The following is a 16,432-nucleotide window of genomic DNA, read 5'->3' as shown; positions in this document are numbered from 1 at the left end:
AAGAAATTCGGCTTCAAAAAAGTTGAAAATTTTCATGAAGTATTTGGGCTTCAAAAAAGTTGAAAATATTCATGAAGAAATTCGGCTTCAAAAAAGTTGAAAATTGTCATGAAGTATTTGGGCTTCAAAAAACTTGAAAATTTTCATGAAGTATTTGGGCTTTAAAAAGTTGAAAACTTTCATGAAATATTTGGGCTTCAAAAAAGTTGAAAATTTTCATGAAGTATTTGGGCTTCAAAAAACTTGAAAATATTCATGAAGAAATTCGGCTTCAAAAAACTTGAAAATTTTCATGAAGTATTTGGGCTTCAAAAAACTTGAAAATTTTCATGAAGTATTTGGGCTTCAAAAAACTTGAAAACTTTCATGAAGAAATTCGGATTCAAAAAAGTTGAAAATTTTCATGAAGTATTTGGGCTTCAAAAAAGTTGAAAATATTCATGAAGAAATTCGGCTTCAAAAAAGTTGAAAATTTTCATGAAGTATTTGGGTTTCAAAAAAGTTGAAAATTTTCATGAAGTATTTGGGCTTCAAAAAACTTGAAAATATTCATGAAGTATTTGGGCTTCAAAAAACTTGAAAATTTTCATGAAGTATTTGGGCTTTAAAAAGTTGAAAATTTTCATGAAATATTTGGGCTTCAAAAAAGTTGAAAATTTTCATGAAGTATTTGGGCTTCAAAAAACTTGAAAACTTTCATGAAGAAATTCGGATTCAAAAAAGTTGAAAATTTTCATGAAGTATTTGGGCTTCAAAAAAGTTGAAAATTTTCATGAAGTATTTGGGCTTCAAAAAAGTTGAAAATATTCATGAAGAAATTCGGCTTCAAAAAAGTTGAAAATTTTCATGAAGTATTTGGGCTTCAAAAAAGTTGAAAATTTTCATGAAGTATTTGGGCTTCAAAAAAGTTGAAAATATTCATGAAGAAATTCGGCTTCAAAAAAGTTGAAAATTTTCATGAAGTATTTGGGCTTCAAAAAAGTTGAAAATTTTCATGAAGTATTTGGGCTTCAAAAAACTTGAAAATATTCATGAAGAAATTCGGCTTCAAAAAAGTTGAAAATTTTCATGAAGTATTTGGGCTTCAAAAAAGTTGAAAATTTTCATGAAGTATTTGGGCTTTAAAAAGTTGAAAATTTTCATGAAATATTTGGGCTTCAAAAAAGTTGAAAACTTTCATGAAGAAATTCGGCTTCAAAAAAGTTGAAAATTTTCATGAAGTATTTGGGCTTCAAAAAAGTTGAAAATTTTCATGAAGTATTTGGCCTTCAAAAAAGTTGAAAATTTTAATGAAGAAATTCGGCTTCAAAAAAGTTGAAAATTTTCAGGGGGGTGTTTCGTCTTTTTTCAACTTTTCCGTAAGGGGTGGTGTGTCGTCTTTTTTCAACTTTTTTGTAAGGGGGACTTGTCATCTTTTTTCAACTTTTTTAACTTTTTCGTAAGGGGGGGTGTTTCGTCTTTTTTCAACTTTTTCGAAATGAGGGTGTTTCGTCTTTTTTCAACTTTTTCGTAATGAGGGTGTTTCGTCTTTTTTCAACTTTTTTGTAAGGGGGGGTATGGGTCGTCTTTTTTCAACTTTTTCGTAAGGGGTGGTGTGTTGTCTTTTTTCAACTGTCTCGTAAGGGGGGGTTGGTGTCTTTTTTCAACTTTCTCATGTCTTTTTTAAACTTTTCCGTAAGTGGGGGTGTGTCGTCTTTTTTCAGCTTTTTCAACTTTTTCGTAAGGGGGGAGTGTCGTCTTTTTTCAACTTTTTCTTATTGGGGGTGTGTCGTTTTTTTCAACTTTTCCGTAAGGGGGAGTTTCGTCTTTTTCGTAATGAGGGTGTTTCGTCTTTTTTCAACTTTTTTGTCATGGTAAATGGTAATGGTAAATGGACTTCAGCTTATATAGCGCTTTTCTAGACTCCCGACTACTCAAAGCGCTTTTACACCACATGTCACACCCACCCATTCATACCCTTTCACACACTGATGGTAGTGATCACTATGTAGTATCATCCATTAGAAATAACTAATCCCATTCATACACCACCACTGAAGCAGTGGGATAAGTGGTTAGCGTTCAGGGTTAAGTGTCTTGTCCAAGGACACATCGGACATGTTGCTCAGCTGGGGATCGAACCCTCAACCTTCCAGTTGAGAGGTGACAACTCTACCAACTGAGCCACAGCCACAGCTCTCATGGGAGTGTTTTGTCTTTTTTCAACTTTTTCGTAAGGGGGGGTGGGTCGTCCTTTTTCAAAATTTTCGTGAGGGGGGGTGGGTCGTCTTTTTTCAACTTTTTCGTAATGGGAGTGTTTCGTCTTTTTTAAAACTTTTGGTAAGGGGGTGTGTCGTCTTTTTTCAACTTTTTCAACTTTCTCCTAAGGGGGGTGGGTCGTCTTTTTTCAACTTTTTCATAAGGGGGGGTTTGTCGTCTTTTTTCAACTATTTCAACTTTTTCGTAATGGGGGTGTTTCATCTTTCATCTCTTCAATAGTTTTCTTCTGCATGTACAGAATGTCAATTTTCTCCCCTATTTTCTCCCTCCCCTTTTAATCTATCCTCTTTATCTTTTCTTTTGTTGCCCATTTCTTTCAACTTTTTCTAAGCTCTTTTCCTGACCCTGGTCAGCAGATCGGAGAAACCGTGATTTATCTATCTGGCAATGATTGAACACTTTATAAACATGGGGCCAGATTTACTAAAGGTTTGCATGTCTTAAAACGTGTGCAAACTTGATCCCACCAGCAAAAGAAGTGCTATCTGATCTACTAACGGCGCGCAGTGAGGATTGCGTCTTTCAAATGAGCAAAACAACACTCATTGTCCATTTAGTACGTTTGCCTTAATGGCGTTTCTGCCCTAACGTTCAAAATACTGAGAGGAAAAAATGCAAACAAGTTAAGTTAGTACATGCATTATGATTTACCAAGCCTGGCAAAAACTGAGGTGATTGTGACGGTGTCTGTGTTTAACACCTTTGAAAAGAATGTGCTAACCCAGGAGACCAGTGTTACGCACAACAGGCTGCTGTTACTGGAGTTAGGAGGAGACATAGGCTCAACAAACAAAGAAGGCATAAAGATTGCGTTTTTCCCCACAAGTGTTTACATGTTTCAAATGACATGCATTTATTTTTTAATTTCATTCAATATTCTAATCGTTATGGAACTAAAGGCTATTGTTGCTATATATACAGCCAAAGAAAACTGAACATTCACAGCCTCTGCATTCTATAGAATTTAAAAATGTACATTTATTTCTTCCTATTTCCCTCTTTTCACCAACATTATATTTTAAATTGGGGATTTCCTTTTCTCAGGTTGCACGTCTCTCCCCCAGCTCGCCCCCTCCGGTGCGCTCCTCTCCATGATGCACTCGTCACCTGGACGCTTGGATTGGGGGACCTCACCACTGTTTCAAAATGTGTAATACCTACGTTGGTCCACAGCGCAAAACGTAGAAGTTTCACAATAAGGGCTCTAAAATTGTGACATGCCTATGTTTCCTTTTGCCTATTCTTTTGTATCTTGCATACCTCAGGTCACGTGACTGCCCAGTTTTCCCCTGGCAAAAAAACATGGCAGACATCCCTTCTATTTTCGGCGGAAAATGCAATATTTTAAGATAGTTTGAGGCTTAAGTGTCGTTTTGATAATCTTTCTGGCGACAAATGTACATTGTATCTTCATAATCTTCATTCGGTTTATGTTGATGATCTTTAGTTTGTTCGTTTCTACGAAGATTCTGTCAGGTCTCGCTAGAAAAACGTTGGGATGTTATGTTTTCTACTGTTGCTATGGTGGTAGCTATGGACGCTATCAACAACGAACCGGAAGGAAGTGGACGTTCGGTTCGCGGCTCTTTTTTCCTCCATTGATTTTTCACAAAATCCTTATAGCAAGAGATTGGTGCCTCGGACCAGGACAACAAGCAATAGCATATAAGCGTATAATAAGCATTTTCTGGTATTAATCTAATCTGTCAGGATTATTTTGTTAAATAAAATTATGAAATCATATAAATCACACAAACTGTACAGTATTGTCTTTATATATTGTTACATTTTATAGTTTATAATGTTGCTAATATACATCGATCTTTTTATTAAATTTGGTTGTAATGAAAGACATCCATAAAAATGTAACAGAAATCATTATTTATTGCATAGGAGCTTAGTTTGATGTCTAGGGTCTGATGTAACCCGTTTTAAGAGCCACGAACCGAACGTCCACTTCCTTCCGGTTTGTTGTTGATAGCGTCCATAGCAACTACCATAGCAACAGTAGAAAACGTAACAACCCAACGTTTTTCTGGCGAGACCTGAAAGACTGAATAAACGATATAATTCGCAATGGATTGTGGGATGGGTAGTTCCTTGACTCCGGACGAAAATGATGTACACAGTTGAACCTATACCTTTGTTTCCGTTTTTAACGCCGTTTTGGTGCCGAATTGAATGTACTATAGTCACAAGTGTTGGGGTAGCTTGTTGTCTTGGTCCCAGGCGCCAATCTCTTGATATGAGGATTTTGTGAAAAATCAGTGGAGGATTTGAATGGGAAAATTTAATTCCGGAACCAGAGCAGCCGAAAAAAGAGTTGCGAACCGAACGTCCACTTCCTTCCGGTTCGTTGTTGATAGCGCCCATAGCAACCACCATAGCAACAGAAGAAAACGTAACAACCCAACGTTTTTCTAGCGTTTTTTCTAACCTGAAAGAATCTTCGTAGAAACGAACAAACTAAAGATCATAAACACAAACCGAACGAAGATTATGAAGATACAATGTCGTCAGAAAGGTTATCAAAACGACACTTAAGCCTCAAACTATCTTAAAATATTGCATTTTCCACCAAAAATAGAAGGGATGTCCGCCATGTTTTTTTTTTCGCCAGGGGAAAACCGGACAGTCACGTGACCTGAGGTATGCCTATACAAAAGAATAGACAAAAGGAAATGTAGACAATGTCACAATTTTAGAGCCCTTATTGTGAAACTACTACGTTTTGCGCTGTGGACCAACGTAGGTATTACACATTTTGACATGAGACTGGGTTGTCATTTAGAGATCATTTGATATTGATACTTAGAATATTTTATCCAGAGTCTTCTGAATTGACAACCTATTTTAGGTTTAACCCCACCGAGAGGAGTTACATTTAGTATTTCAATGTGTAGAACGTGATTATTACACATTTACACAAATTAATGAAGTTAATGGAATTCTCCTCTGCTGAGCTCAGACCTTCGAGCATGGTGGAGTTATTTTTCCTCCTCTCTCTCATTTATTTTAGATTTTTAAAAAAAGGTCAATACTGATTCTACAAATAGTCTATGACTCACGATCGATTTGTAAACTACATACATATGTAAAAGTAATTCAAATTTTGGTTCATGTGAAATATCAAATATTACCTAAGTTACAATCAATGTACAGGAAGTATTAAAAGTGAATTTCTATCTGATTTGAATGAAAAACATTGTCATGCTCAGGGATTGGACACATTTCTTCCAGTATCTGGAAACAGTTGATATACTTGCAGTAGAAATGTCTTGGATTATAGTGGGCTGTAACATACGTGTTGTGAGTAAATTGGCTGCTTATAGAGCTCTATCTCTGTACTGTGAATAGTGTCATATTAACAGTGTATGAATACAAAGAGTATATTGAAGTCATGTGTTGAAATAATTGTATGTCTCTTTGAACCTATATAACCATCTTACAGGAAAGATGAGCACAAGTCTGTAGTTGTGTTTATTTGGTTTAATGAAGAGAAAAATCACATTGATGATATCCCCTGCATAGATTTAGAAAGATGGATGATGAGATGAGTGAGTAAAAGGTTTGAGTTAGCTTTTAGCCAGAATCAACAGTATGATACTAAATTAGAGAAAATATAATGGATTATTCGAAGTAATATGGCAAACAGGAGTTGTGCTCTTTAAGGATGTGTTGTCCTTAAACAAGGTCTTTAAAAGGACCGTTATGTTGTTGCTGCTTATCAGTGGGTTTACTTGGAGGTGGTGTACTTGGTCACAGCCTTGGTGCCCTCAGACACGCCGTGTTTGGCCAGCTCACCGGGCAGCAGCAGACGGACGGCGGTCTGGATCTCCTTGGAGGTGATGGTGGAGCACTTGTTGTAGTAAGCCAGACGGGATGCCTCCCCGGCGATGCACTCAAAGATGTCGCTCACGAACGAGTTACATAGCCTTGGAAGAGATCCCAGTGTCGGGGTGGACCTGCTTCAGGACCTTGTAGACGTAGATGGCGTAGCTCTCCTTCCTGGTCTTTCGTCTGTTTTTGCCGGTCTTGGTGGCCTTGGGCGCTTTCACGGTTTCAGGCATGTTTGCTGACTGGTGGTCTCAGAAACAGATAGTTAAAGGTTCGTCGGAATTCTCTGTATATTTGGTGTTGATGCAAATGTAGATAGGCTGTTGCTCACAAAAGATAAAGCGCTATTAGTCCTACAATGTTTGACATGTTGCCTATACCCCATGGATATGTAATTATAGCTTACTTCTTATTAACATGTCGTTCATGATGTGTTATACATATATTTTGTGAAAATAACAAAATGATTTTCATGAAGCCTCTTGTAAAATCGAAGCTTTAAAGAGGGATTATATGGGTAAATGCTTTGTTCCAGTTCCTACGAATACTCCCCATCTTCCACCTAAACCAGTTTCAGATATGTATTTTTGTTTTCCAATCAGTCAACAACTTACTCCCCGTCTGTTTTCAAGATATATTTCAATTCAATTCTCAAATCCATCATTACAACACAAGGTCAGCCAGCTTACTTCATTCTGCATTTTTCAGGACATCGTTTTCTCAATTCTCTATCAGATTCAGAGGACCTCATTGTTGAAACAATTTACCCAATCATATTAGAAACAGCACCAGCCTCAACTTATTTAAAAAAACAAATCTGCTTGGCCAATTAACCAATGCGCCATCATAATATTTCTCTGCCATGAGAGCTTATTTTCCTTTTTCTCCTCTTCTTTAATTTGTCTCTTTCTTGTTTTGCTTTCTTTTACACCTTATTGAGGATGTGTTCTTGTTAGCTTTATTGTTTTTGTCTCTGTGTTACATGTTTCTCTTAAGGAGGGCCACTCGACAAGCCCCTCTGGGTTTATTTAGCTCCTCCAGCACATTTCGTTCAAAATGTATATTTTGTTAATTAACTAATCATTATGTACTGTCTGTTTTTCCATTGATTCTTTTGGTTAAGATCAAGTGTAGTATCTGTTCTTATCAGTTTAATATCTGATACATCCCCTACCCGGGCACCATATATTAAATTGATTTTTGGACTTGGGAGATGGAACAGGGGCTTGCTCCGTCCACTCCACGCATCGACCTGGTATTGCAGTACCTCCGGGAACGGTGCACCCTCCTCTTTTCAGTGTTTAAAATAATCCTTTGTTTTCACTGCATTTAAGAGAAACGTGTGTGTGTGTGTGAGTCTGGCCTGGCTTTGTCACTGCATTGACATGCTGCCAGGATGCAAGCTTTTTGAAATGAACTGGAATTTTGGTCAGGTTTGGGGTTATTTGTCTGCCAATTCCCCCATTCGCCACTCTGTGTATGCTATTGCTGTAGTAGCACACAGACACACAGACACACAATAACATATCAACAGAGAGGCAAATGTTTTCACCTACTTCTTTTTTACTCCATTGTTTAAGCTGACGTCATGCGCTCAGTATACAACCTCGTCCCCATTCCAGAGCACTGGGTGGCAGCGGTATCAATGTGAGAAGAAAGTGATGCCAAATGTTGTTGTCTGTCTTTCTTTCCTCAGCATCTTAAATGTGGATCAACCGATTGAGCATATTCTGTCCGCGCAGTCACAAAGTCTTGGTGTTTCTGGTCTAGCTGCTGCTTCAACTGTTCTTTTGTTGACGGTAAAAAAAAACACACACACTGGCGGTAGCTATCGGTCGGCTTTGATGTGGAAGTGTGGCACTTCCTGTTAGAATGATGAGCCTTGTTTCTCCACTTGAATGTAGAAAGAGAAGCCCTACCGGGCCTCAACTCAAAACTTTCTTCTGTGTTGAGGACAAGTAGAAGGGACACCCAGTGAAGAAAACTCTGATTTCGGTGGTTTGCATATTGTTGGGACCGTAAGTCCTGTAAGATGGTCCTGTGAAGGACTCCTTTTTCCCTGAGCTGTACAACTCATACTTACCTGGCAGGGGAGATACCATGATCAAGAAGGTGGTTCACCCATGGCGAGGCTTGGCCATTGCACTCCGGCGGGGCTGACCTATTGCGAATTCCCCAAATGTGGGAATCTCGACTGCATAATTTGTGGTAGTGGGGGACTGTGTTCGCGCTCTCCCCTGATGGATTGTCAAAAGTAATAATGGGGAAACAGATAGGGAGATGCTGCCTTCCAACCTGGCTGTAGCAACAGACAGACAACAAGAATTTCAAAGGTGGCTTAATGCACAGCCAGTTTCTTTGCTAGTGCTAGATCACAAGATCACTTGTCAATCAAATTTGTTTCAGATTCAGCAGCCCTTGCTCCGATCAATGTGAAATCCCAGTCACGGCACATCTGCCTTACAGAACGGCTGTGGGCCAATAAAAGGCCCCAATCTTCTCCTGTCTTTTGGTTCACTTAAAGCCTCAATATGTAACATTTCAGTTTTGGTGTGCTTTGGCGCCAACAGCAGGTCTCTGACTGCAACTGCACTGTCGTAAAACAGTTACGCTTCCCATCTGAAACAATGTGCATTTGTTGACAAGCAGAGGGTGAGGAAGCCGGCACAGACGCCGTGAGAAGATAAAGAACCATGTCGATTCAAAAGGTACAGTAATATTGCCAGACTTTGATAAAACCTGGATGTCTGCAGTCCGATGTTTAGTATGAGTATATGTATTAAACTTTTACCATGATATCTATAGGCCGTAGCTAAATAGCTACATGCTAGTTTGTAAGCTTATAAACTTTTTGGAGACAACGTCAGATGGATATATTTATCTATTTGTTTGCAAACCGGAGACATAACTTGTGTTGACTTTCTGCTCCCGGTAAAGCTGCTAAACGTGAGACAACGATGAACCGGAAATGATGCAGCCTTACGTTATGTCTAAATCTGTTATATATAATCTGCAAGGATGTTCATTCTGTCATATAGTTGCTTTCCCATTAGACGTGAGAAGGATCATAATACCGACTTGTTTGGGCAATATTATAACTAGTCTGCGACCATGTATATGTAATAACTGTATGAGGTTTTTGTTTTCAACATCGGTTCTCCTTTTATTCCAGGATTCAACTTCAACTCGCCATCAGTGATGAGCAGGAGCCCGGAGTGGAGCAGCGTCACAGGCCTGCAGCAATGTGTGTTATGATAGCATGGCTGCTTGGGAAATCTGACACAATCTGTGAACTTGAAACTACAACAACAAAAAAAAAAGCACAATTGAAAACAAAAGACAGTATAGATAGTACACTATCCTGGAGCTTTGTTATGATGGACCTTAGCTCTGATGATGGAGGGGGGGGGGGGTCTACACTATCCTGGAGCTTTGTTATGATGGACCTGAGCTCTGATGATGCACAGTTGTAGATACAGGCAGGCAGAAAGTTTCGGAGCAGCTTCTCTCTGTGAAATGTGAGTAAAGTTCAGCTGTGGGTGGTGCCTGCTGATCATCAGCACCAGACTCTGTTTTGTAGGAAGGCCCGTTCATCTTTGAATTCTCTTTTGCATCAATGGACGTAGTCTCGTCTACGCTCTTCAAGGTGTTCACACTCCAGCTCTTTGATTTTTATTGCAGCAACTTCAGGACCTTGGACAATAATATTATTTTGTATTAGCGTGGTTTCATATTTTCAAAACTGTTTAGGTAACAGCAGCAATACGTTTGTATATTAGACAACTGTAATACTAAATACTTACATCTTGTGTCCATCGCGGTTTCGAGCAGGAAGTCGGTGGTTCTGGTGGTTATAATCAGTAGCTGTAAGCAAGGTCAGTGTTCTGTATACAGGTGTGACCAAATTGCTTCTCTGCATACATAAGGGTGTTCTTTTGGAAGTTCTCCAAATCTGAAGTTGTCCTGTTGGGTAGAAAAGGCAGACAGAAAAAAACCTTCTCTGTTAGTGGCATACTTCTCACTTCCACTTCATACTGCACCAAATAATATAAAGGTGAGCAGAGTCCTCAGCTTGAAAATCAGCTGGAGAGCTAGAAAGAGTCAAAATATAAATGCAGTGTGCCGTTTCAAATACATTTTGTAATGGTCCTAAAAAGCATTGATGCATCATGCAGCCATTGTCGATTTGAAAAAAATGGAAATGTGTTTGTATGGAAATAATTACAAATACAAGCATTTGCATGAGTGGAAGGTGATCTGCGAAATATATATTTGTGTGTTTGAGATGTAAGTAAAATTTACCTGAATTACAAGACATCAGCCTCCTCCTCTTCCTCATTCAGTAGCTAAACACCTTGGACAGCAAACACATCATTCCCAAATGAAAAGACAAGTAGAATATTACATCTTACCATTCAATGACAGTATTTTTTTAGATAACGTTACTCCATGAAAACATACCTGTCGCGGTCTGACTGTAAGACTCTGGCAGGGTTGTAGGCTGCATTTGTTGCTGGAGATGATACTGATCTCTTTTTTAGAAAGCTGGAATAAAGTTCGGAGACATTATGCTGGTTGATACAACTGTGCAGAGTATGTACAGTAACATTAGTTTCAACACGAGAAACTTTGCATACGCGCTGCTCAGATAATTAGCAGCTGGAGCTATCGTAACCTGAACCCGGGACAATATGCTGTCTATGTTATCATGCTACGGGCTAAACTTCTGCAGACATGAGCTGACTTGGTTTTCAAACACCCGCTAATGTGTCCACAACTTTTCTCGCTGTGCATCAGTCAAAGTCTGCTCAAATAACTCTGACATATAAGGTTAGCATGCGTCGCTAACTCATCATCAGGAGACAGTAACGTTATTCTGACATTCTGGTCGTTATATGACATAGACTGAATGGGTTTGTGTTGAAACAACTGATAACTATGATGCAAAGAAATAAGACAAAGTTTATAACGAGCATATTACTCACCAGTTCAACAGCAGCAGTGCCAGCTCCGTATCGGACTTACAGCCCAACGTTCCCCGAAGCTCTCTCCAACGTGTAAAAGCCTCTCCAATATTTACTCTAGTCCAGTCTCTTGTTCGGTCACTCTCTCTTTATTCTTTATTTTATTCCTAGCTACATCCGTCAATGTGCTTTTCCTCTTAGCCTGCATCAAGAGCCACAGAGATGGGCTTCATGCTTTGAGTGGGATGACTTTTCTGTAACTAATCCATTTGATTAAATATAATTGGCTTAAAGTTATTCATCATTAGGGCCATGGCTAATGTTACTGGCACCAGCATGTTGCAGCTTTGCCCAAGGAGGCTTAAGGCCTGCCTAGGCTCTACCTCTTTGCATGTTACTAGAATGAGCAGAGCTAGATTGAGACAGTGGGTGCGTCCGAATTGTCATTTTTTCTTAGGAAGGTTCCTAACTGAGTGAAATGACCCGGAAGCATTTAAGAGGCGGCCATGATAAAAGCCGTTCGAATTCTCTATAAGCAAAGGAAAGGTGGGTCGATGCTTCCTTTATAACCTCCTTTAGCATAGGATACACTGGACCATCCTTTACCAAAGGATATGAGATATGCCGCCCCACAGTTCCTTGTGGCCGCAACATTTAAAGCGAGGCGCGCATCTGACCGTTCACGAACATTAACGATGATCGTAAAGTGACACAGATCATGTAAGGGACATTTTTAACCGTATGATGTTTTATTCAACATATTTCATTCACTTAAGAATGCTTTGTGCAGTTGTACATTTGTATGCTTAAAACATTCTGTATATGTATATCTTGCATAAATGTAACAATTAATTTTATACAATCATACTTGGGCTATTTTTGATTAATGTTGATTTCTGAGTGGACAGGAAGGTGATGGTTTCACTTTTGTTACTTGTATCCTGGTAGCCTATATGGCTTTTATTTCAATTCCTTGTGGTGATTAGGATTATTTCACCGGTAAGAAGTCACAGGGGAAAGTTTTTTAGATGTACTTTCAGTAATCCATTTTCGGAACATTGTAGTTTAACCACGGCAGACCCAGCCACTGGCTCATGATGGCAGTAGAGATGCATGATCAAAAGTTTATTTTACTGTGTCTATGGGTACAACAACAAGACACTTAACAGGGACTTAATGTTGAGATAAGGGTCACTTACAGATAAATGGAAAATAATCCATGCGACAGTATGTGATATTGGGCGGAGATTTTAATATTGCTCCCAACTCATGGCTTGACCGACTTCCACACAGAGGTCAACAACCCGAGTATGATGACACTGAAAAAAATATGTTCATCAACAGGTGTAGTTGATTACTGGAGAATATCAAACCCTACTTCTTTAAAATACACGTGGATTAATGCTGCAAACAGAAATCAATGTTCTAGACTGGATTATTGGCTTACAACCCAGGAGTTGTGCAAATATGTTTCGAAATGCGAAATAGCACCATCGTCTCTTACTGACCATTGTATGATAAATCTCACACTGATAATGATTAAACAACCACATATATCAGAAAACATCTGGAAATTGAATGACAATCTATTAATGATGCTTTTCGTAAGTTAGAACTCTTTTGCAAGAGGTAGACAAACTGGAAATTACAAACATGAGCAAATGGTTTAAGATTAAGAATAAACAATTGATACAAGAAAAAACATGTCAAGAGCACGCATAAAAATACAGCGAGATCTGGCTCTTCTATAATAAACTGTATGAAGCAAATTTCCAAAAAGTAGATTGTGATTTCCTTTGTTTAAAATTATAGTAACACCCAATAGACAAACAAAAACACAAGAGGTACACTTCACCTCTCCATAAAGCCAGGACAAAACAAAACACAGTAAAACAAAGAAAAAACTAACAAAACAAAACAAAAACGAACAAAAAATAAAAATGAAAAAGCAAGACCCTTACCGCCTCCATCAACCATCAAACCAGTTCATGCCCTACCCCATCCCACCCAAATCTTTATAAATGGAAGATAAAAAAGATAGTAAACAGAAGGAAGAGTCAGTTACTCAACATATCAGCGAACATTTGTAACCGAACAGCTTTCATCTAACCGTAAACCAGGAAAGGTAAAACTAAGAATTGTATTGAAATAAGCCGCAGAAAAAGAAAAAAAAGAATCACTTGCCAGATCAAGAAACAAGACATTTTGCAAACGCTAAGTAAAACTTGAGTGATGATGGCATATATTTACATGCATATATACAGTCATATATATACATATATATATACACACATACGTACGCATTCATACATATTTCTATTGTTTTAATTAATTAATTATTTTGTTGTTTATTGCTAAAGTGATACTAAATAATTTTCCAGTGAAGCCCATGTTTCTGTGTATTGCTGCTCGTTATTTTGCAGCCTGAAAGCTACCTTTTCTAACCTGGTTATTACCATTGCTTCAGTGATCCATTCTTTATAAGATGATGCTTTTAATTCAATCCAATTAGCCATGTTGACTTTTTTTGTGACCATACAAACAGAGAGAAACATTTTTTTGTTCTTTGAGGAAACATCATTAAAGCTATGGAGGTCAAGTATACATGTGAGGTTGAATAGATAGCCTGATATTGGACCTCCCTGTTAAGCCCCCCGATGTAAAATAAAAGAATCAGATATGTCATTGTTAGTTCTTACGGAAGCCATTGGTTTTGTGTATAGCATCTTGATCCACTGAATGAAATTGTGACCAAACCCGTATTTCTGCAGAGTACTGAACAGAAATGACCATTCGATCCTGTTGAAGGCTTTTTCAGCATCCATGGTGCAAAGTGCTGCTGAATGAGGGAGAGTTTTTGCTACATGAATAATATTGAATAGCTTTCTTGTGTTATCAGATGATTGTCTATTTTTCTTACTCTCAAACAAGATATATCAATCTCACTAAAGTTCAATAAAATTAAATAAAATATATATCTGTGTGGATGAGCTTTCCCATTACCTGAATTAACCTCGAAGCAAGAATTTTGGCCAAAATTTTATTGTCTACTGTATATTTGCAAGAGTTATTGGACGATGGTTGCTACATAGCAAGGGGTCTTTGTCTTTTTTGTGGATTAGGGTAATGTGGGAATAATTAAACATGGGTGGAAAACTTCCCTTGTCAAAGGATGGCTGAAATGTCTGTAAAAGTATATATATATATATATATATATCCTCTGTGAACTCCTGATAAAATTCTGTGGTATAGCCATCAGGTCCGGAGGATTTATTATTAGAGAATGAATTGATGGCTGTGGTTATTTCAATTTGGGTTATTGGCAGTTCCAAAAAAAATGTCCTCCTCTGTTAAGCAGGGGAGATTAATGTTCTTTAAAAATTTAATTATTGCATCGGGGTTCTTGCCACTGTCTGACTTATACAGGTTATCAGCGACGGTTTTATTAATTAGAGCAGGGTCAGAGGTGGTGGAATTATTTGGGAGACTTATACATGATATTGTATTTTTGGTCATCTGTTTTTTAAGTCTTGAAGCCAACAACTTTCCTGCCTTCTCCCCATGTTCATAATAATTTAATTTGGCCCTTTTAAGCTGAAATTCAATTTTGCCCCTTATAATATCATCATATTTCACTTTAAGTTTACATAGGTTCACCCATGCTTGGTGCTTATATTCTTTCAAAAGTGAATTTTGTAGTGACTTGATTTCTGTTAACAGTTAGTTTTCTTCCTGGGGCTGCTTTCTTTTCTTTAGACTGCTAATTTTAATTAATTCTTAAGGCAGCATTTCAGTGCTTCCCATATTAGTGGGGTATCAGAGATAGAGTTTTTATTTGTATCGATGAATGAGTGTATGTACTCACGTATTTTCTTTTTGGTTTCAGGATCTTTAAAGAGGGAACTGTTAACTTTCCACTGTTTGGGCCGCAGTGATGCTGCCTGTAGCCTTAGGTCCAGTTGGATAGGGCTGTGATCTGAGATAACAATAGAGTGTATTTGGGTCTGTGTTACACTGCTAGCTGTTTCTTATGAAATCAGGAAAAGGTCAATTCTTGAAAAGGTTTTATGTCTGTTGGAGTAAAAAGTGTAATCTCTGACATTTTGATTTAATGTTCTCCAAATGTCCAGAAGATTAATGAATGAAGATTAATGAAGTCTGCATTAACTTAAGTAGTGACGTGCACCCTCCCATTTGCATCCCAAATGGGGGGTAGCCATTGATTGCCATACCCTACTCCCTCCTGAAGAAGCCAGTTACGGCGAAACGTTGAGGACCTCTTTTATTCCACTTTTAACTTGTTTTATTTGTTTTATGACAACCTTTTAAAGTGACTTTTTAAGGACTATGGATTGTTTTTAAAGCCGTTTTTATCTCACAGCGTGGTTTTAACAGCTCCCACAGCGGATTTTAAGCGGATAAAACATCACCGAAGGAGACCGGCAGCAAAATCCAACAAAATACGGTGAGTGACAGCGTTCAAAGTGTGCACACTGAAGACAGCCAGTCACCACTGTCTGTACGGATCTCTAAGGACACAACATCGTCTTTAATCCTGCTTTTATCTGCTTTTACTTGCCCCACTGGTTTTATGGATTTCATGTAAAAACTGGGGAGCGACGCGAGGGGGACTCCCTTAGTCCCCCCTCCTCTCCTGTCGGGAAAGCCTTTCTGTAGGCCTCCACCAGGCCCCCGACCTGTGCGTTTTAGAGACTGGTTTTATTAATAATCATACTTTTTTTTGGTCCTTTTTAGTCACAGCTCTTCCTTTACTCTCCTCCTTTTACTTCTTTTATCTCTTTTTACGTTTCCTCCACCTTTTAATCCAATTTTAAAACACACCTGTCCATCCTCCATTTTAGCTCCTGGTTTTTAGCTCTTGTTTTTAGGTTGTTTTATTTTATTTATTTTATTTCTGGTGCTTCCTCCTGTGTCCGTGGGGGGTGTCAGATTTTCACACACTCTCTGTGGTGTGTCTATCAGCTGGGATTCCCCTTCACAAACTTCTCCAGCTCCACAGCAATATGTCCATAACCCTCACAAACCGTTTCACACCACTGGCTGCTCCTCCTGGCCGGGGGAGGAGGAGGAGCATTAAACACTTCTCCTCTGTCCCCCCGCCTGGAGCGGGCAGCCGTCCACCACCAACACACACACAGCTCACACTGGAACTCCATTCACAAATAAAGAAGTACTTTAAACTCCTTCAGGCCATTCATCACTCCGAAATACTTAATAACACCTTCACTACCGGTTCATTTCCTCAGGGGATGATGAAGAAGGTGAACCACCTCACCTCCTTCATCAAACCCTCTTCACCCAATAGCACAACATTTTATTAGGTTAAACTAAACACAGACACATGGATGCAC

General features: G+C 38.6%; 2 non-coding genes and 1 pseudogene across 2 annotated transcripts; 2 read left to right on the top strand and 1 right to left on the bottom strand.

The window, feature by feature from the left end:
• Positions 1 to 5,995: 5,995 nt before the first annotated feature.
• LOC132955935 (late histone H2B.L4-like) lies at positions 5,996 to 6,329 on the bottom strand (annotated as a pseudogene).
• An 871-nt stretch (positions 6,330 to 7,200) lies between these two features.
• LOC132956030 (U2 spliceosomal RNA) lies at positions 7,201 to 7,385 on the top strand. The gene has a single exon (XR_009665977.1). It is a non-coding gene; the product is annotated as a U2 spliceosomal RNA (small nuclear RNA).
• Positions 7,386 to 8,171: 786 nt separating this feature from the next.
• LOC132956019 (U1 spliceosomal RNA) lies at positions 8,172 to 8,336 on the top strand. The gene has a single exon (XR_009665967.1). It is a non-coding gene; the product is annotated as a U1 spliceosomal RNA (small nuclear RNA).
• The last annotated feature ends 8,096 nt before the right edge of the window (positions 8,337 to 16,432 follow it).

The sequence above is a fragment of the Labrus mixtus genome, chromosome 21, assembly GCF_963584025.1.
Source record: "Labrus mixtus chromosome 21, fLabMix1.1, whole genome shotgun sequence".
NCBI lineage: Eukaryota > Metazoa > Chordata > Actinopteri > Labriformes > Labridae > Labrus > Labrus mixtus.
Note: the sequence above shows the minus strand (reverse complement) of the source record. Positions and strands in the feature narration are given on the sequence as shown.